The following is a 22,328-nucleotide window of genomic DNA, read 5'->3' as shown; positions in this document are numbered from 1 at the left end:
AGCTAAAAATTTTACTACAGCATTAAGAAATTTTAATGACTGTTAAAAGGTTCTCTAATGACTATAATAAAGGACAATATTTTATTGATGTCAGCAACTAGCAGTTGACTTATGCAGTACTACTTTTTAATCTTCTGGTTTGCTGTCTTCTTATATATCTTTGCTCTAATTCTTAGAGCAAAACCTGATGCATCTCAGCTGTGATTTAATGAATTTACTCATAGAGCTAAAGAAGTCAATGCTGAAGTTGCTTAATGAAATAAGTGCTGTCTCTCCAGTGCATATTCAATTTTTCACGCTGTTTTCATGCTCATCGTCATTTTCGTTTGGACAGTTGTCTGTGAACCTGTACAATGCCTCCCCTCGGCTGGAAATCCAAAGCCTCATTGTTTATGCCACAGCAAGTTTGCCAAGACATGAGCAGAAGGTCCAAAATCTAATTCCTGGGTAAAGAAGACATCCCAGGCTTGGGTGCCCAGTCCATTTGATTGCCATCTACTTTGGAATCCAAGCACAAGTTTGTTACCTCCTGATGCTCTTTCCTTAGTCTATGGAAGTGCCTGTGTTGGTCTATCAGGACATCCTGGAAGCCTACAAAGAGAAAGGTGGAAAGTCTTTGAAAGACTGCAAAAGATCATGGAATCAAGTCAGCTATTTTTTCCTGAATGTACCCACGCCGTAAGGAAACGAGATGTGGCTGGGGTTCTGGTATATTTACACTTCTGATTTACTGTATGACCTTGGGCAAGTCACTCATCCCTTTTGTGCCTTTGTTCCTGTATCTGCATTACAGAAATAGTAATTACATTTTCTGCCTCACACGGTTCTTCTGAGGCTTATTTAGTGTTATCAATATACAATGCTTCACAAAATACTGGAATTATTTTAACAAATATGTCAATCTGGAATGACTGTTGAGAGCAACAAATTCAGAACCAGTTCTCACAGCAATTCTTAGACCTACCCTCACGATCCCAGGCATCTATCTGAAGAAAAAAGCTCTTTAAGAGTTGTATTATCAATGAAAGGCAGTAGTATCAAAGCCCCAGGGTTGCTCTGGCCTCTAAATGCTAGTACAAGAATATAAAGGTAACACAGATGCATGGCTGGAGCAACCCCTGTTAACTGAGTGAGAGGGAGCTAGCAGGGGAAAAGCCTAACATGCTGACTGGCTCCTAGCCCTGGCTGGGCTGGTGGGGGTACAGCAGAGCACAGCCCACTTAAAACACACTGCCCTCTCATGTTAATCCTTGCAGAATGCTGAAACCATTCTGATTGCTTCATTCATTTGATTACTCCAACTGGTCAAAACAGGGTTTGCAGCATACCTTGCACACAGAAGATGAAGGATGGAAAGGGTGTAGGCACGAAAGTTTCCTACACAGACGTCTGGCAGTTCCTTACCACTTATCAGCGGACCTCCCTGGTCCTCGCAGAGACTAGGAGAGTGCAAATTAACAGAAGCAATTAATTACTCACATGTAAGCTGCTGGACACAATCCGGGGGAATGGAGAGGACGGCAATCCACGAGGTCAGAATGGAGCCTTAATGAGCCCTTCTGGCCCTGGACCCTGTGACTATTCAATTAGGCACGAGACCTCGCTGCGTGCCAAAGGCCTTTCGCCCCAGCCTCCGGAGCTGCGGCTCCTCGTGCCAAGCCACAGACCTTTCCCTGGAAGTCTGGGCCGGCGTTAAACATGGGTAGTTGGACTGCTCTGGATCTCAGCCCTGAAACGAGGGCAAGGAGTGACAGCCCAGCACAACTGCAGCTGCTCTTCACTTCAGCCTTGCCTTTAAGCGCATTGTGTTTTGTCGTCTTAAATTACAGTAAAATTGCAGTCAGCTGGGTGAACCCAAAGACCCGTGTTGTTCTTTGCTGGGTTCTGCTGTTCACAGAGTTCTCTCTCATGCACACCTATAGCTACTCAAACACTACAGTGTTCATCTGAAGGCAGGGAATTTTGTGTTTAAATAAAAACTCAGCTGATTTTTTAATATCCATTTTATCTTTCACCCACCTCACAAGTCTCCTTCAAAATGATCCCTTTCTAAGTGATTAATTTTCCATGAGAAGATGCTAACACCAGGACAGTGCAAAAATAAATATCAGAAAAGAGCAAGCAAAAGGGAATGTGTCACATACTGACTACAGGGAAACAGTGCAAAACATCTAATCACAGCAGTGCCAGGAAACTTGAACCTGTCCAAAAGGATCCAGTGCTCTCAATGTTTAATTGCTGTTGATGGCTGCTGGTCAGTCATGCATGACAATGTGTGTGTCACGCTGCTTCCTGCCTATGTTCATTCCTGTCAGCCTTCACTCCAGGTGATGAGTACAGCTTCTCTGACCAGGGGAGAGAGAGAGAGAGAGAGAGAGAGAGAGGGAAAAAAGAGCCCTCAGAGACACAAAGCAACATGTACCCAAATAACCCAAGCCACAGAAACAGAGTGCCAAAAATGGACAGCAAAGGCCAGCTTTTATCAACTTCTCTACCCCTCATGCTTCGAGCAAACAAAACAAAGCCAAAACCAACCTAACAAAAAACAACAAAAGAACAACAACAAAAAAAACCCCAACAAAAACAACAACAACAAAAAAAGTGTGGCATCTGTGACTGACAGTATTCCAACTGGCAAGTCTCAGGTCTCCTGTTTGCTTGATTATATGTTTGAACACGTGCTTGGGGCTGCATGAAGCAATGTGAATTACAATTGGGTAGCAATGAACATTATCTTTTTTGGGGAACTGGAGCTTTATAAACCTCTTGCTTGAGCTAATAAGAGAAAGGTAGGGGGAAATATAGGAGAAGTAACTTAAAAGGTCTAGAAATTGTATAACAGGTTTCCACTGCTTTCTTAAAGTGATTGTTTAATGGTTTATGTATCTGGGCCCAGATTCAGCAAAGCACTTAAGCATACATTTAACTTTAAGTATGTGAATGATCTCATCCTTATTCAGCAAAACCCTTAAATAAATGCCTAATTTTTAGCCTGTGCTTAGCTGTGTGGCTGTAGCAGGGCTTCATCACACACTTCTGCATCCTGCTATGTCTGTCATATAATTAGAAAGAGAGCTGCTCTTTTACCTCACCCATTGCGCTCTTCTTTTCAAAACAACAATCATTATTTTGCCATTATCTTCCTTTTGCTTTGTGCAAAACTGATGCCTGGGAGTCAATACATTCCTTAAGCATTCAGAACCTATCTGCTCATTCCCATTCCACTTTGGATCCGTCTGCAGTGGAAGTCAGGCTGAGTCCTGCTGTGGTCTCCAGTGGGAGCTGGGTCAGGACACGCTCCAGATGTGGTGCAGCAGTACATGGAGTGAGTTGTCTAAGAATGGGAAAGACAGTGCAGTAGAGAGGTTTTTCTGCAACAAAAGCACAGTAACAAGACTTCAGCTGATTCAAAATTCATCCGACTCCAGCTGTGGTCGGGACACTTTGAGGAAGGAACTAAAATATAATTTCTGGACCACGACTTTTTAAGCTATTAGGAGATAGCATATGACGTTAGTTTTGATGATGTAATTGTTTTACAATCATCTTGTTATTCTCTCTGTATACTGCTTTCATTCATCTCTCCAGTAAGTGGGAAATGAAGGTAGAATACAAAGCAGGGAGAAGAGCTTGTTTCACACGATGTTTCTGGCTCATTTGAAGATGTTCCTTATTGCAATTACCACCCTTTCCATATCCACACCCAAACACCAGTGAGAGTCAGGAAGGCTGTTCAATTTAATTTCTGTTTAGGATGATGATGAGAATCCTGTTTAAGTGCTAATACACAGATCCAAATTGAGAAATGCTGTGGGGGGGGGGGGGGGGGGGGCGGGGGGGGGGGCGGTAACTCCACTTTATTTTTCTTGAATCGGCTTTTTTTAGCTTTAATATTTGGAACAACCTGACTTCTTCTGGCATCACAGAGGAGAGTCTATGGGTTTGTAAATTATTGTTATTGTTACTACTACTACTAAAGAGGTGGTATGGACAAAGAGAGCAAGAGGTGCACAAGGAAGAATAACTCTGCTCAATTTATGTTATTTAATGTATGTGCTCATTCTTTTTTACCACAGATTGAAAAGTGGTAGCAAAATAACTCGCTAAAGAAGTCCTGGGGTACATTCAATTGTCACAATTTCTATGTTCACAAGTGTCATGGAAGGAAAATAAAAACATAAATAAGTAGTTTTGCAAGAGGAGAACTAATGAAGCCCTGTTCCTGCAGCTTTGTGCCTCATAATTAATTGTGAGCTACAGTTGAAGCTTTTCCCAGGGGTGGGACACATATGGTCCATCTCTTACACTCTCTGAGAAATATATAGATAGATATACTGTGTGGATTCTTTATGGTTAATAATGCATGAACTCACTCTGCAGTCTTGTTGTTAGGCAGGCTCCTTATCTGGTGTCTTTTCTTCACCATCCTCCTCCTTCTATCCTTCCACAACAAGTACAAAATTTTATTTCAGTATTAAAGGTTACTTCTCTGCCAAATTTCTCTGAAACCACCAAAGAGATTAAAACCTGAATAGGTTAAACTATACACATGCTAAAATGTATGTTAAATACACTACATACACAAACATGCAAACTGTGTGACTGAATGAGCCTTACCCCTTTGTGAAAGGTGGCTCCCAATTGCATACGACACCAGTAGATATTTATTTTCATGACATGTAAAAGCAAAGGGAAAATACTATCACTTAATCCTTGCCCTTTTTTGGCATCATCTCTTGTAAAGCAGAAGTCACCAACACTCATGAGAACTGCAACAGAGATAAGCCAAATGAGCTCAACAAGAAATGACAAACTCATTGCTAGCATGGGAACGGGCCATGAAGTCAAGTCTGTGAAGTTCAGGTTTGGAATGCATTATGGATTCTGAAGAAAAGCTCAGACTACACTGAAGTGCATGCTGGCACTGAAGAACTCTGTCATGTATGGCCCTTTCCTTTCTGTTCTGCAGGAATGTTAATGATTTGAAGCATTAAAAGGCATTGTTCCTACTTGTGGTGATTTTCAGAAAATGGGAACTGTGAAAACAGGATTATCAAACCATTGGAAACTTAGAACCACTTTTGAAGTTCAGGCCACATAATGACTGTATGTAGGGGAGGATGCAGCAAATCACTTGGAACTTGGCCTTGAATAAGATAGCCAAAAAAGCTCATGTAAAATTAATAAGCAGCCTTCCTTTTCATTTTAAATGCAACCAAAGCCCAAATGCTGGAATAAATACATTCAGTATACAGACAGAATTTTCATAAATCAGCCATGCTTATCCATATCCTTTGTACTTTGTAACCATTAGCCATACACTCTATCGAACATAATGTTTCCTGAGATCCCTGGTGGCTTCAGTAATAATCTGAATTCTGTGATTCTACTGTCAAGTTTAAATTACAGATCTGACCACAAACTCATTAGAAAATATGTTGCTCTATTCTGTGCTTCTCTTGTCTGATTTCATATTTTTTGAAAAAAAAAAAAAAGGAAAAAGAAAAAAAAAAGAAAAAAGAAATAAAAAGGAGAAAAATGCCATTGCTCTTGCAAAAAGACTGATCTCTATGATGTGGCAATGAGCCAAACTTATTTTAGGAAGTGTTGAAAAAAGAAAAAGGATTCATCTTCATCTAATCCATAACTAACATAAATAGGATGTTCGATGATAGATATTTATAACAATTACACAACACATTTATTTATTTATATTTTATATAAAGGATGAAGGATTAATTCTCTTAACTACCAGGGGGCAAGTATAATCTGTCCAGAGGAAAGCACAGTATGGCCAGACGAAATGATAGCTCTCTCACACTGCTCTGTCATTGCAACTAAGCCCTGACATGAAAGCCTTAAGGGTGTGGTAAAAAGGACTGCCCTCCAGTGCGCTGAAAGGAAACTTCAGCATCCTTGCTCATTCGTTTTTTGTATAAAAACTGACAGATGTGTCAAAGGTGTGATAGTTTTGTGAATAAGTAATAAGTCCTGACAAGTTGGACCTTATCATTCCCTTCAGCCTAAGGTGGGGAAGGAGCCTGGGGTAAGAGCAGGGGCAACAGAAAAGCCCTGGATGGGACTTGCGGGATGGCTCGCCTCGCTCGTCTGTGCTCCTGCTGGTACAAAATGGATTTGATGACAAATCTGATCAAATTCATGCCTGGTGTAATTTCAGAGAGGTCAGTGGTGTTACACCAGGGGAAGCATCAGTCCTTGGTGTTTATTTAGGGAAGATGGCAGAGGCTTTGGAATAAGAGCAGCGCACTGAGCCATGAGCTCTCTTCCCCTCAGCAGCGTGGTGTGGATGCTTCCCTGGAAGGGCAGCTGGTTATCAGAGTCATGTAGGAGCACTTTGTCAAAACCTGTGTTCAGCGTGGCTCACAGAGAAGGGGCAATTACTGCACTCGGCCAGTGTGACCCTTAGATGCCTTTCCCAACACTGCCAGATCCACCTGAAATCTCTTTCCAAACAAAAGCAAACCAAGATTCTTCTCTTTGCAATATCTAGGTCATATTACACAAGATTTACATTCAAGTGGAAGAAAAAGAAAGGAGATTGTAATATATTTATTTGTGAAGCAAAAGGTTTGCCTTTCTGCAGGGATGGCAAAGCTCATGTTTACAATGCATAGACTTGCAAAGATCACTAGTGCAATGAGAACATACGAGGTAGTTTGAAAAGCAGGAATTCCAGATGGAAGGGATCCGAATGAGGATGCAAAAATATTTTTACAAGTAAATACTCATGGTCTCAGTATGTAATTTTCATAAGCTTTCATCAGAAGGAAATAAACTAATATGGAAATGACACCAGCTGAGATACTTAAGAATATGATTAACTCTCCAGCTTGGAAAAAAAAAAAGAGTTAGGCAAATTGTAATGCTACTTAGATTTCCTTATCTATGTATTTTTTCACTCAGGTGTGTAATAAACCAGGAAAATCTAATATAACATTCCAGATGATGGGAAAAGGGACGAAAAAATCAGATCAGGTTAACATATTGCTATTGTACATACAACATATATAGGCCAAATAGACAAAGAATGAGAGAACAAGATACAGTGTAAGAGTGTGCTGTGCAATGGCATTGACTTTGCAGGTGATGGATGGTAGTAAGACACACAACCTCAGGGATAGAGGAAACTGGGACATGTGGAAAACAAAAATCCCAGAAGCATGAGAGGGGACTGCAGGAACAGCATGGCAGTGAAGGGCATTCGTTGAAGAAGTCGGGAGAAGGTCAGAGCCAAGAGCCAGACATTGTAGGGAAGAACAGAGAGCCCAGTTTCCTGAGCAGCAGTAGTGGATGTAGCAATGTAGCAGGAAATGGGTTCTGCAAAGAGTGTGGGGGCACCAAATATATGTGATCTGGGGCACAGAGATCTGAAATACTGCACAATGAGGCCAGACAAGTTCTGGCAGAGGGGTTTGGACTGGAGGTAAGAGTTTGTTCCACATTTCACAGACTTGTTCTAACTACTGCAGCACCCCCCTACTTCTTTATGTTTTAAATTACTTCATTGCTGTCTTCCCTCATTTTTTTTTCTCCTAAGGCCTGAAATGCGATGCCTGCTATGAACACTGTCTTCTTTTGACATTTTCGCTCCCTGATAATGCTGCAAGCTAGCCTTGAATTTTAAAAAGTGGCACACATGCACACACTCAAGCACTCCCACTCTGAGGCTGTCATTCTCATCAAACATCTGGAAATCTGTTTGCCAGAGTGCTACTGCCAAATGCTCCTGCCTCATCCAGACAGAATTGTGCTTCCCCTACAGGGTAAGCAAGAAGTGCTCGAGAGCAGATTTACAGCTGTTGATGTGGCAGCACTGAAGTCTTGTGAGGCAGCTCAGAGCTCCTTATTTATGGCTTTAACCCTCAGAGGAGTTTGGTTAGAGAGCAGATTGGATGTGGACATCCAAAGCCTTCATGCAGCCTGAAGATTCTTTCCTTTTCCTTTTATTTCTAGCCTCTTTCCCGTCCAGCCCTTCATAACTCTGGCCAAACACAGATGGCTGAGGACAGCATCAGCCTCAGTACTGAGACCTCACTGGGCAAAGTACCACAAGATTTCAACTCTTAGCCCAGGGGAAGAAGGAATGGAGGATCAGACTTCAAGGCATCTAAGTGCCTGAATCCCATCCCCTTTCTAAAGCAGTCCCTGGGCTGAAGAAAATTCTATTTCAGGCAGGACACATGAAACTGGTAACAAATACTGTCTTGTCTTAGGTCATAAGAATAAGTCCTGTTACCCTGACCTCCTCCCCTGCCAAAAAAATAATTAGGGAAAAGAGGCGGGGGGAAGGCAGGGAAGTGGCATTAAGGCTGTGAGGTAAAAGAGTTGGAAAGATACAGGTGGAGAAATGAAAGGGATTGTATCCAGTCCGAAAAGATCCAATTCTGGATAGCGAGTGGAAAAGTAGAGTAAGAGCAATGGGAAATTAACAGAACCGAGACAAGATGACAACAAGCCACCTGCAGAGACATAGCAGAACAGTAAACAAAAGGAAAAAAGCCTTTCTTGTACTTTCCATAACATCAGGACCAGCATCCAGGATTCCCAATGCAAAGCCCAGACACAGCTGTTTCCTTACTAGCCTAAATATCTTAACAGAAATTTTACATCTTGGCTAAGACATTCAGCCTGCTGGTGTGCAGACCAGAAATGCTCAATTTCTAAAGGATTTTCCCCAAAAGGAGCAAAGCTTGCACACCAGGACACAGGGAGGCATTTGATAGCACAGCACGGAAGGGGAAACTGACTATTCCGTCCCTATTAGGACAGCTGGAAGTTACAGTAAATGGGCTATTGAGAACAATGTGTTGGAGCCAATGGAAAGGCAACTTCCAAACATTTCAATTTAAAGGTCTCTCAGCTATGGAAAATGATTGCCATGGGGCTTTGTTTCAGGTCGAGGCACCAGGGAAAGTGCATTTAAAAAGCATGACAGTCCATTTAGCAGGCATCCCTCAGCCATAGGCACAGATTCCCTCCACAAACGCTTGGCTGTGGGCACACCTGATCTTTATCCAACTTAGAGGAAAAACACCACTAAAAGGCAAGGAGTTTTTAGTGAAGTTTCAGTGCTAAAGCTCCACACAGGCATCTCCTTGTACAAAAAAAAAAAAAAAAAAGAAAAAAAAGAAAACCAAACTAAACCAAACAAAACATAACCCCCTGAATATGTAAGAGCTGTTAGTTACTGCTGTGCTGTTTAGTGGCTGTCAGGCCAGCCTCAGGAAACATGACTGAGGACTATTGTGCCTTTGGTCCTGATGATGGAAAGAACAAAACATGTATTTATTAACAGTGTTATTTTAACTGCTGAACAGCTAGAATAAAATTAAGGCATTTAGACCTTTTTTTTCTCTAAGCATTTACAAACTGCTTTAGTGCTCCAGCTATGTGTTTATCTTTCAGAAAGTGCAAGAACAAAACCAGCCAGACAAATAACCCTAAATATGTTGAAAAAGCAAAGCGTCAATAAGTTGTTTGAATTTAGACAGTCCACTGGTCTGACTTAGAAATGAACATCTGAACTAAAGGAGGCCAAAGTTTTGATTTTTATAAGGCCCAAGGAGAGATTCAGCCCTGGTAAGTGGTCACTATGGCTCACTAGAATGGAGGCACCGTGTCCAGGAAGGTTGGATAACTCATTGCAGGCACAGAGAACCAGTGACAGAAAGAAAATGTGCCCCTGTGCTCATGACATTCCTCATGTTTTTGAAAGGGTCCAAAGTAAAACTCAAGAAAAAGAAGCAAAGGGAAATATTGCCATGATTTGCCTTTTCAACCTTATCTACCATTGCTTACTTGTGCTCTTAGAAAGAGGATGAATGAGGTTGGAAATAGTGAGTTAAGAGTTAATGGGCAGATTCAGCACTTCTTGAATTTACATTTGTTGTCTGGCATCATCCTGCCTATTTTGTCTCTCTTTCTGTGATCACACATATCCCATCATGTATGTCAAGTTTCACATGTGTCTCTGCATCTAGAGTTTCAGGGTAGTGGCCCAGGAGTCAAAATGCCAATTCCCTTTAAGCTCTGGAATGAATCACTTTGGATGCTTGATTACCCAAGAGCAGGGAGACTTATATGTGAATTAGTTGCCATCAGCAGACGATTGGTTCATTCTACAAGTCTTATAATTTTATCTTGCTTGGGAAGAATAGGATTTAGGGGGAATCTGAGTAATTCCAATAGAACAGATAATTGTGCCCATTTTATAATTGTGAGAGTAGGCTTGTTACATCCATTAGCTACCTCAGCTGCCAGGAGCACTGTTTCTAAGGAAGTTTGAAGACTACCTGGGGCAGCTTAACCCTCTGAACACAAAAGAATGGCTGTTTTGTGTTTGTCTGGCACTACAGAATTAGTGGCTTATTTCCCAGTCTTCTTTCAATGTATCAAACATATCAAACAGGTTCAGAGGTACAGCAGTCAGGGATGGAAAAGAAAGTTTGGCCAAGTGTAAAAAGTCAAATCTGCAAATACAGTAAAAACTCAACAGAGGTTTTGAGCAAAATAAGTATCATTTATGTCCTCAAATTAGTTTTTGCAGAGTAAATAAAACAGGATGATGCATGGCTTCACTCCCAAACTGAAACAATTATGCATTAACCCATCTTTTAGACCTTCCTTTTAGGCAGAGATCTAATGTCTTTGTACATGAGTAGTAGATGAAGAAGATTTTTATTGCATCTTTCAGTGGTTCTATTACAAACTATTCAGTTGTTTCACTGTTACCTGGGGTACATAAAACTCTCATTCATTCCTTATGAAAAAGATTTCCCACCATCTACAGACAGTGGAGATTTGGATCTATTACTCCTTGCTATGCACACCTATCTGCTCTTGTTTGGGAATCCTCCAATACAATCATAAAACAGTTGATGTGCCAAAACTTGAACTGCATCAGCAAGAGAGTGCAGGTTCACATCTTGCAGGTTAGAATCCTTTGTACCTCTTCTCTTTTACAGGTTTGGGTTTTTTTTCTATGGAATAGCATTTTAAAAAAGACCCCACCATTTGTTATCTCTAAATTTTTTCAGTCTATCTAGCCTCATTATTTAAGTGCTTATGGACTAAGGTGGTGATAGCTGATCTGGTTTTTATTATACTTGCTTTTTTTCTGCTGCACACCCTGCGCCTACTTTAACAGAAATAAGACACCAAGGAACAGAATGATCAAAACAGTGACAAAAAGGAGGAAAAGATTGAATGCAACAAAATTTTACTTCTAATCAGCTTTGTTCTAATTTCAGCTTGCCCAACAGTTTTTAATATGCAAAAGAAGTGTCCTTCATACTGATTTGATGAAAATGGTCATTTTGCTGAGGGTGTGCTATGTATCATCCAGTCAAGATGTGAATATGCTCAACTGAGGGTTTTTATTTTTGAGCTCAGTATGCCCTCTGGTTTGTTTCTGGTTTGTTTTCACTTAAAAAAAAAATTACAGCAGCTAAATCTGGTCGTTTTGCCAATTCAAACATTTTTCATTCTTTCTCAAACCCAAGTCATTTGTTTCAGCTCAAAGTTACTTCACTTAAGGCATCTGTCTGAGGTTACTTCTTTTTCTCTCTCCAGCCTGTCCCCACATCTATTCTTTCCATATATCATACAAACTAGTCTGCTTTGAACCTCCCCTTTTGTCAGCCACAACGCTGTGGAGGGCGGTGATTTGTAGGCTCGGAGCAGTGAAGACAATGCATGCCTGGGTCAGTAGTAATTAAGGAATGTCAGTGGTCAAGAGGGAGAAAATTCAGCTCAAGCCAAACTGAAGCATTTAGATATTTTACTGCTGCATCCTTTTAGGCCTCTCTCAGCTTATAAATATTAATTTAAAGACTACCAACAAGGACAGTAAACGGATTTAGGCATAAAACTTCCTGTCAGCGGTGATTTGTGCCCAATAAAAGGAGAGCTGGATAGAGAAAGCCTGCTTCACTAAGTTTATGATAGACAGTGAAAGGCTGCCATCAAAATAAAAAGGCTTTCACTCTGTCTTGTGCTGTATTGGCATCTCCTACCCTGACGAGCATCGTGCTGGGGCTGCACTGCTGCTTTCACATCCAGCTCACTGAGGGAGAGGTCTGGGGCAGGACAGCTCTGGCACTGGGCTCTGCACACTCAGCAGCATGGAAAGGCAACTTTTACAGCTGTGGTGCCTTGTAGTGAACACTGAGATGGAAAAAGCTGACAAAATGCCATTCCTTTCCTACTATTGTCCAACCTGAAAGTAGGAAAGGAGTCAGCAGGCACTGTGAGAATGTGTCTTTAAAATGTGACTATGCTAATTATAATAATATATTAATTATCTGCCCCTGACCTAATTTCTCCACAGGAAACAATCACTCTAAACTATAATCTCGTTTATTTTTTGATAGAAAAGAGAATAAATTTTATCCCTTTTCTTTGTTTCTCTGAACAGCCTAATTTCTTTTTCTTTGAGCAGTAAGCCATGCTGTTGCTGAGTAGCATGACCATGAGAACCTGAATATCAGCTAAATATCAACTAAACATAACTCTTTAATTAATCTTAACACTTTATCTATACTTAGGTAAGGGAGCCTGGTTAAAGCAGTTCGTGTTTCCACATGTTTAATTCTCTGGAGTGCCCACCTGGCTCGTGCTCTCTCTCCAGCTAGATCCACAAGACAACACACACCTTGTGTCTGACCTGTGTACAATGTTTGCCCAATTCATTTATCTCCACTCACTGCTTGTACTGCAGGGGATGTTGTTACATGGCTCCACAACCTTTCTAGTTTGCCTTGCTCATCTGAGGCTTGCAACTTTAATATTTTAGGGAGGCAAATAAAAAGGTAACATCTCTGTAATCTCTACAAATATCTAGTGGTCTCAGTAGGTCATGGTGATTGTTTCCCTGCCTGGAGACTGTCCACAGTCATTCACAGGATGCCTGGCTTCATTTTGGAGAAAAGGTTTGCCTACCTCCCTCCTACAGAAGCTGCTCTCTGTGGCTCTTCAGTTCATTGTGAAGACTTGGCCCATGGAGGATCACTGGGGAAAAAGGTTGTTTGGGAAAACCTTCTGAGGGGAGGGTAGTGGGAGGAGGAAAAAGGGACATGCATGTGGAGAAATACCCTTGTGAAAAAAGCTGGGAGACAGAGCTACGCTTTGTGGATGGAATTAACATGAACCAGAGGCTCTTAGAGAAGATCATTCTGAAAAGAAATGAAAAATACATAAAACTTTGTTTAATTTATGGAATTTATAGGCTGCTGACCAGTAAGTATAAAGTTGTGTTCCCATGGTCCTCACTATCACTCATGTATTACTTGTCAGTAAATGTGGTGCACTCAGAACATAACAGCTACTGCAATATTTCTGTTCCCACTGCAGCTTTACTACACCCATGAAACTCTGTAATCTTTAAATTCCCTCACTGTTAACATCTGCTGAAACATTATTGGTCCCAGCATAGCCAAGCTGCTCTGAAATTACATTTAGCAGAGTAGTTAATGCTATGAGTATAATTCTAGAAGCAACCATGTTTTAAAAAGGCTTTACAACTGGTGTGGTGTCTCTGCTTCCCTTTGCTTTCACTCCTTCCCTACTTCCCTGCTTTTTGCAATTATCTCATCTGCAGGCCAGAATTCATGTTGAAACAACGTTTTCAGTTTTCATTTGAATAACATTGTCATTTTGTTTCCCAGCCTTTGACTGCCAAGGCAAACTTCTGAAAACACCTTTGTCTCACCCCGTTACAGCATCAAATTCAAGAGTCCAAGGGGCTGATGGAGGAAATTTCTAAAGCTTTAATAACAATAATATCTTTTATCACCAATATAGACTGCTTTTTGTTACCCAATATAGAAGCAAAATAAACTGGTTGTCATTGTTAATGATGATTGCTTAAAATATTAATTTGCAGCTTGTAAAGAACTCAAGAGTTCAGCCTTGCTTTTATAAGGGAATGTCAGACAGAGGGCATTTAACTAAATCAGGCAGGGTTGCAAACATATAATTATTCTTAAAAAAATAAAATGCAAGCACCCTATAGTATTTGAAATTATGCTATGCATTTTTTAGTACTATGCAATATAATATATTTTAAAAACCTATGCATGGCTATATAATGCCTTATATAAAGCTTTATTCACAGATACTCAGGAAAATAACCACGTTTCTTAAAAAAAAATAATTTGCGTGAGTTTTTCTAAAAAAATTAAGCCCAAAATTTTCATTTTTAATGCAGTAGCTCGAACCCCCTGCCTATTCAGCAGTTCCTCCTTCAGCTAGAAATCCTGATAGCTCTCTTTCAAAAAGTAGCCTTGAAACACACACATTCTAGAGCTGAAAGATTACTGTTAAATGTTTATGTAGCTGTTAGATTTTGTATGTTGTGTATTTAGAATATTATTCTAAAAACTATTAAAAACTATTTAATTAAAAAACCTCCAGATTTTCTGTTCACAAAATAACGAACTGTACAATTTGCAATTTCAAAGAATAATTATTGCATTACCCAGCATTGCACAAGGATAGATGGACTGCTAAATCAGTTAAATTTAACTGGTTCCTGATTCATGAACAGCAGTAAATGACATCTGTGCCAGATGGCAGTCAGCATTTGTGCACTGATACTCTGATTTTCCCTTCTCACCACCCATCTCGTCTCCATTAGTATTTGCTGCTTAAGTGGCAGTGTCCATCATGAGATCATTTAATGCAGGTTAAAGCCATGCAAGTGAAGGAATTTCCCAGGAACACTTTACAGGATTTTTAATGCTACCACAGCAACAGCAGTGGTGTTCAAGATAACTCATTAAATACTCTGCAGTCTAGTTTTATACTTCTGCCCCACATCTGTCTTATGTGATGCATTTTTTAAGATGATTTTTGTTATTGTCTTGTTTAAAAAGAGAGAATGTGTTTTCAGCAAGTGACTAAATTAATGATTTCTTCATGGAGTCATAGCTATGAAAGCATATATATCACAGTATGATGCTACTTCAAGTAATGTGGAATGATTTCTTTTGAAACTTTTCATCAGAGTGATGTTCAGGACAATTCTGTTTGAGGTGTGGATCCCTTCCCTTCAGTCTATTGTGTCCATGTCGGAAGCAGCTGCTGCTACTGCTTGCCAGGAGGGACTCCAATCCCCATCAGTGACATCCTTCTCCCAGTAAGAGGCAATCACAGAGCCTCTGAGAGAAAAAGTGAGGAGCTGCTCTATGCATCATTACCATCATACATCAATCTCTGAGCATGTCATGGGACATTATTTTAGAAAAACTTTAATGTGGCGTTTTGTAATCAGAACTTGAATGTACTTTCCCCCAGTCTTCTCCTATCATGACAGAAATTGACACAAAAGTGGGTAGGGAAAACCATTTCAATGCAACCACTTGGAAATTCCTACCCCCTCATCTGGAAATCTGGAAAAGCTGCAGAATTTCTGAGAAGCACCTATGCTGGCTGATTAACTTCTAGCATTCATGTTTTGATTAAAACAGGACTTGGGACAAATGTGCTTTGTCTGGAAAGTTGCTTTTGGAAAGTTAAAACTCAATTCTAGCTCAGGGTAGGAATCCAAATTCTTTTTCAGAACTGCCTTTATATAAAAAAACCCCTAACATTATTTTGAACAGTGCCACATTTTAGATATTACTACTTTTGTAATAAAGACATTATTTGAATATTGGCCTCAGTCTCAATGCTGTGGTGCAACGAGTGTGGGACCATTTTGTGGCTCACGGGTGAAATGCCATCTGAAGTGGTAGCACAGCTTCTATAAGGGCAGTGGTATCTCCTGTGTCATACTGTACAAAAGGCTTCTCTTTCCTGACATGCCTAGAAAACCCTACAAAATAACCCTCAAACAGCTCTAGAGATAACTGGCACTTGCTGAGGGGTGTGGTACCTGCATCATTTATGATAACACTAAACCCAGTACTTAGTTAACTGTACAGAGCATTTTCATGAGTCTTGATTTTTTTCAAACTGCTGAACAAATATTTGTTTATTCCATTGCTTACTGATTATAATAATTATGACCTGACCTTATCATGACCAATAAATGCACAATATTCTCCTCATTTATTTTATATATAACTCCAAATATCTTAAAAGTTGACACTTGCACAAACTGCCTTTCAGGAAGGGAGCAGCAGTCTCCAAAAAGTCATTTATTGGAAGCAGCATTACTGTGCTAGTTATGGTAAAACCACATTGTACACACTTTTCAGGCTGTAAGGAGTAAATTAAGGTTGTATAAGCTATAAATCACTGATGGATCCTGGAGTCCTGACTATAAATAGTAATGACCCTCTTTTAAGTAATGCATGAGATTAAAATAATAATAGAATATGAAATTATACAATAAATATACAATTCAAGATATAACTATATAAGACATAAAAGATATAAGAATATAAAATAAAAGGTAAAAATCCAGACCCTTGTGGGCAGAGGAGGAAAGCAGGCAGTAATGGATCCCTGCTTCTGCATGTCTTCCCCATGCTTGAAAATCTCAGCCTGTTCCCTCTTAGACTCTCCTTTTCCCTATCCTGTTCTTCTCTGTTTAGGTTCCTTTTCTCAGTCCCATTCTCCTCACATAATCAGGTTCAGCATTACATCCTAGTCCTTCTCTTACACTCATGAAGAGCCCTAAAGAAAATGTGTCATAAATTTAGAGACAGCTCTTTGCTTACTGATTAAATCTACTGGATTTCTCACTCTAGGCTCTCACTTTCTGGATAACAGTTTGGGAACATATGACCTAAATTATTGAGGAAGATGAGGTGTTTAGCTGCTGAATCAGATTAAATCCTGGCAGCCACAGCCTTCAAAGTTAAAAACTGCAGTGCCTAACCAGGACTGTCTCTAGTTCCTGGTCCAAACCATAGATCTTGCTCTAATTGGATCAAATAATTTAAAGGCATTTGGAGATGATATGTATATATGATTTCAGCCTCAAAGAAAACATGCAATAGGCTTTATTTCAGCACTTGTGTAGTTTTGAGGGATTCCTTTACAACTGGAAAATCTAATTACAAGAAAGGCTACAAGCTCCTCTTGGAAAGCAATAGTCAACAACAACACTGCCATGGCTGCTGAGCACCACAACAAGACACTGACCCTCTCAGCCCTGGTAAGATCATCATCACTGGGCTATGAACATGCAAGGTATGGCCACAGGCAGGGATATCAATAGCAGCTTCCTCTCTTTGTATTTGCAGACACAGGAACTCAGCAGCGCATCCAGTCAAATCCCCCTAATCCCCAAAACCCAAACACGAGTGCCCTCCCATCCCTTCTTCCTCCTTTCAAAAAGAGCTTCTTAAAGAAGCCTTTCTGTCTCCAAAGTTGAAATTGGGAAGAACAGAGAAAAAGCTCTCAAATCCTAGTGGTTGTTATAGTGCTCTTAATTATCAAATGGGTCACATTGAGCGGATCCTCCTGCTCTGAGGCTGACAGAGACCACAGCTCTCCTGGAAAAACAGCAGGAGAAGAGTCCCAGATGAATCCACCGTCCTACCAGCCATGTATCCTTCCAGACCTTCCACCTGCACATGGATCAGCAGCTGGGACTTACGGCTGAGCACCTGATGCTCTGAGCTGGTGCTGCTGCACCCACACCTGGCACTGTTCTGGTGCTCCTCCTGCAGCACTGCAAACGAGAAGTGCAGCTGAAGCAGTGCTTGTATTTACAAATTGCAGCTCACTGTGCCATCTACACTTCAGAGGAGGAGTAATATGTAATAACAGTGTAATGCTGTTATTATGATAATGATGATTAATACACAGCCCTGAGCGATGCTAGTCTGAATGCTGAGCTCCACTGCCGTGTTTTCTATCAGAAAACTAACTCAGAAAGAGGCAAAGAATTTCCTTAAATGGTTTTTAGAAAGAAACAGAGAAAAGGCTTTGATACCTAATTACAGTCTCTTTTGAACAATGTGCAGCAGTGTTCCATTTCAGAATGACAGCTGCCTTCAGCTACATGTAATGGCACAGAGTAATCAATAGATAAATAAATAAAGTCAAAAACAAAATAGAATTTTTTAATTAACCTGAGACAGCATTTTATTTTGGGGCAGATGGTAAATTTTTTGAAATGTGGTCTGTGGCCTTCTTTCAAAGTACTTTTATTAAAGACATCTTCTCTCGTCAGGCTCAAGTACTTCCCTGCTCTTTATGCTGCTCCTGACTTTTAAATGAGAGGCTGACATAGAAGGATAAGTTTTCTTTTACATCTTGCTGTATGTGCTCACACAGGGTTTAGTATGAAATCATGGATGATTGTTTGCTGTACTAGCACAGCAAAATCTTTTGTATTATTGGTATACAACTGCAATAAAATTACAATACTGAATGATCACATTATTTTACAGAGGTTATTAAATTGACGGTTAGCGGTGACACTGATGTAGTCAGTTACAAAGTTTTACTAAGGGTATAGAGAGTAGGACCACCTGTGACAGACCCAGTTTTTCCTTCCCTAGTTCTAGCCTTCTAGCACAGAACTTACTTGGCAAACTGCTTGGATTTCTAGTTTTGCTTCTTCAACAAAAGCCCAAAGCTGCTTAAATGTCTTACTCACCTGGAAACCTAGAAATGTCTATTGAAATTAGCAACCAAGCTAAGTAGTATGGGGGTGTGATTTACATCTATGGCACTTTAATACTCCTTTACCCTTCCTGAGCAGCGGAAAGGTAGGTCAGGGAAAAGAGAGAATCAGGCCTTAGGACTATGCTATTTATAAAACAATATAAAATCAAAAGAGAATGTATTAAAATGGTAGCAAAAAAAAGCTATTAAAATCCATGTCCTCCCATACTATTATGTCACAAAATCTTTTCCTTAATAGATTTCACAGGATAGTAAAAAAGGTATTTTTGAAAAGAATTGTTTTATATAAAAGTTGAATTAAAATTTGTAGAGCCATGCTGTAATAGCATTAAGACACTCCTGGGCATGTTTTAATGGTCCATTAATACTCCCCTCTGGTGACTGGATGCATGAGGCTGCACATCCACATTATGTATTAGTGGACCTCTGAAACATGTCCTGTCACCTGTTAATACCATATTACAATGGTGCACTACCTGGGAAGCCTCAGAAATAACTTCCAAAAACTGAGGAGAATGTTTCTGAGCTTTGTAAAATATTACGTTTAATTGCCTGTCGGTGCTTATTCTATTGTTCAAATATTCAAGAAATAACACAATGGTATTAGAGCAAATAAACTCTATAAAACCCATAGAAAATTATCTGGTTTTAAATATTAAATTGCACCCTGAACAACATGAGCAACCTCTCAAGTACCTGCAGAATGATGAATCCTTGCCTTAAAGAGATAATTGGTAAATAGAGTGTAGCTTAAGAAAGGTTATGAAAGTAGTTCAGTAAGAGATGCCTACACATTTCTGCTTTACTATTTCCCTCCTCCATTTTTATATTTCACTCCAAATTGCGCTTATTTTATCTACTGCAATTCTTCCTTATTCTTTCATAATAAGGACTTTGAAATACAAGACTTGAGTCTTGATTACCTAGAGCAGAATGCTATAGATCCTCATTAGAAAGAACTTCAGGTATTTTTAACTCAGAAGGGCCTTTCAAGAAGTCTTGTGCATAGATAAGCCTCTTGAGAAAAATACTTGAGCATAAAGTAAAATGCACTCCCACTCTGCAAAGCATTACAGTTTCTCCATGTGCTTAGGTCCCACTGAGCTCCAGCAGAAGTTCCTAAAGATGAGCACGTGTGGGCTTCTTGCTGGAAGGAAATGCACTGATGCTGAAAAGCCTGTAAAGTCTCTGAAGCTGCCTTCTACGTGATGCCAAGGAATGCTACACATTAAAGAACTGGGAAAAACAAGTTGGTGACAAGTAAGAAAGGAAGATGTTTCTAAAATACGGTTTGCTTTCCTTAATAGAAGCAAAAAACAGGAACATTCCATATCCTGTAAGCTGTTTCTTCCCTTGGCATCTCATGTAAAATTATAATTGAGGAGAAAGTGAACTCACTGCACAGTTTATGTTCCTCCTCTCCTGCATTTTGTGACTAGGCTATTTTATTTCCCTGAGAGAGAGGCCTCTTGACAACTGGACCAAACAAATTGCTTATCAAGAATAAGTAAAATGCATCTTGTAAGGGACATAAGTAGCTACTTACTAGGAAGGGTTCTTTCTTAGTCCTTTAATGGCTGATCATACAATTGCAGCATCACGTTCATCAGAAGGTGGCTGGGTCCTGAAACATTTTGTGTCAAACTTATACATTAAAAATGTCTCTTCCCAGTGCTACCTGTGATACAACTGTGTCTGTTGGGGTTTCGGATGCTCTGGGAGAGATGATTTTCCAAACACAATTGCCTCCAAAAAAGGCCTTTCATGTAGACTCCAAATGTTAGCAAAAAATGGATAGACAAAATTTTCAGGATCCATATTCCAGCATTTATCACACAATTAATTAGACATACGGAAGTCCTGACAGAGTCTGAATTTTTCAAGCACTCTGATGTGCCACAATCTGGACTGCATTTTCTCTCTTGCCATATCTGGAAGATGCAGGTCTGTGTTCACAAGGACCATGGCAATAAACCTCTCCCTTTTCTGCCAGTGGTTTAATGGAAAGGCTCCAACTGCTGAGCAAATCCCTCACCCCACAGATTGCTGTGATCCCAGTCTGTCAGAGGGTGTACCCTGAACATCCTCTGCTGGGAGCACAGGGGTGCTGGCAGCCCCCTGCTCTCCTGGATGGGTGGGTGCACACCAGGTGTGGTGTAACCCTTTCAGAATGGGGCCAGGAACACTTCTATTGCTCCTTGGCTACAAAATCTTCACAATCCCCAGGCAGATCACAGATTTCTGTACCAGAGGCCATCACTCATCTGCTTTCTACTGAAAGACCTCTCCCTTTCATCCTTGACCTCTTTTAATTTTTTTACAGTTTTAATTTTTTTTTACTTCTACAGTTTTGCTCTCCATTTTTTTTTTCTCAGTCTACTTGTAATTTTTTCTCTTTGGAAGCCCTTTCCTGATTCCAAAACTCATGTTGGCCCCTTACCAAAAATAGCAGATGTCAGGGTCTCATGATTTGGTTACCCATTAAAATAAAAGAACAGCGATAGTGAGCCTGGTGATATGATAAACTCTCTTACTGTAAATGCCATGCAGACATTGAGGAAACTTTACTGATTCATTAAACTCTAAGCCAAGAATGAAAAATAATTGTGGAGTTGGAATATTTGTTGCAGGGTAATGAAATGGTGATAGAGAAAACACCAAAACAGCACCAACCAGAAGATTCAAAGAATATATATAATTATATTCTTTGGGATATCCCAAGACCAATAGGAAGAAATACAGATAAGAAAATCAAAGTTGCCAAGAAAAACTTCCTGACATTGAAATGCACTAAGCTTCCAGCTCATCTCTCAGGGGAACAGGAAGGCCCATCACTTGAAATGTTTAACACCAGACTGGAGGAATCACTAGAAAAATATACTACAGGGAACAACTTGTTATTGGCAGAAAGATGGACTGAATGCTGTAAAAGGGATTTTCTATCTCTAATGTTTACTTTTTATGATAGTCATTTATGTTTTTCCTTCATTACAGGTAGAGAAAAATCTATACAAGTTATTGGCTCTGGCACAGCATACTTAATTTCTGTAGAGCCACGTATCTGGGGCGCTCAAGCAAGCTCAACACTACTTCTTGCCTCTTGCCTCTCCTTGTGCATTTTTCCACATGCACTGTTCTTTTTAGTAAAAATGGTAAAATCTTCACAGCATATTCCTAACACCAATGCAAAACCCATCTAAGCATCCCAAGTTTTGATTTAGCTCAAATTAAAGTGAAGGAGAAAATCATGTGGTAGGGAGAAGTGAACCAGCAAAACCCATCTGAGCACCCCAAGTTTTGATTTAGTTCAAACTAAAGGTAGACTAAAGTAAAGGAGAAAATTATGTCATAGGGAGAAGTAAACCAGCAGAAGCATAAGTGAAACACTCATAACGTGAGAAAGAGAAGGAGGAAGACGTGATGGGGAAAAGATTTGGAAAAGTGGGAACTGCACGTATCCATGAGAGAAGATGGCTTGCAGGTTTTTGGAAGTCACCTAGAGCTGTGAGGGCTGGGAGAAGTTGCTGGGAAAGTTGGATAAGGTGATTCTCTCCCTCAGCAATTCCAGCTCTTAAAGGACATAATTTCCCATGTCCCTAGGTGATGAGCTGCAGGGTGCAAACACTATTATTATTAGTACAGGAGAATCAAAGAGGGAAAAGTAAGGGTGAAAGTACATCTGGTGATGGCTTCTGTTTGCCCTAGCAAGGTGTGGGTGGTCA

The sequence above is a fragment of the Ammospiza nelsoni genome, chromosome 3 (assembly GCF_027579445.1).
Source record: "Ammospiza nelsoni isolate bAmmNel1 chromosome 3, bAmmNel1.pri, whole genome shotgun sequence".
Lineage (NCBI taxonomy): Eukaryota > Metazoa > Chordata > Aves > Passeriformes > Passerellidae > Ammospiza > Ammospiza nelsoni.
This window is presented reverse-complemented; position numbering follows the sequence as displayed.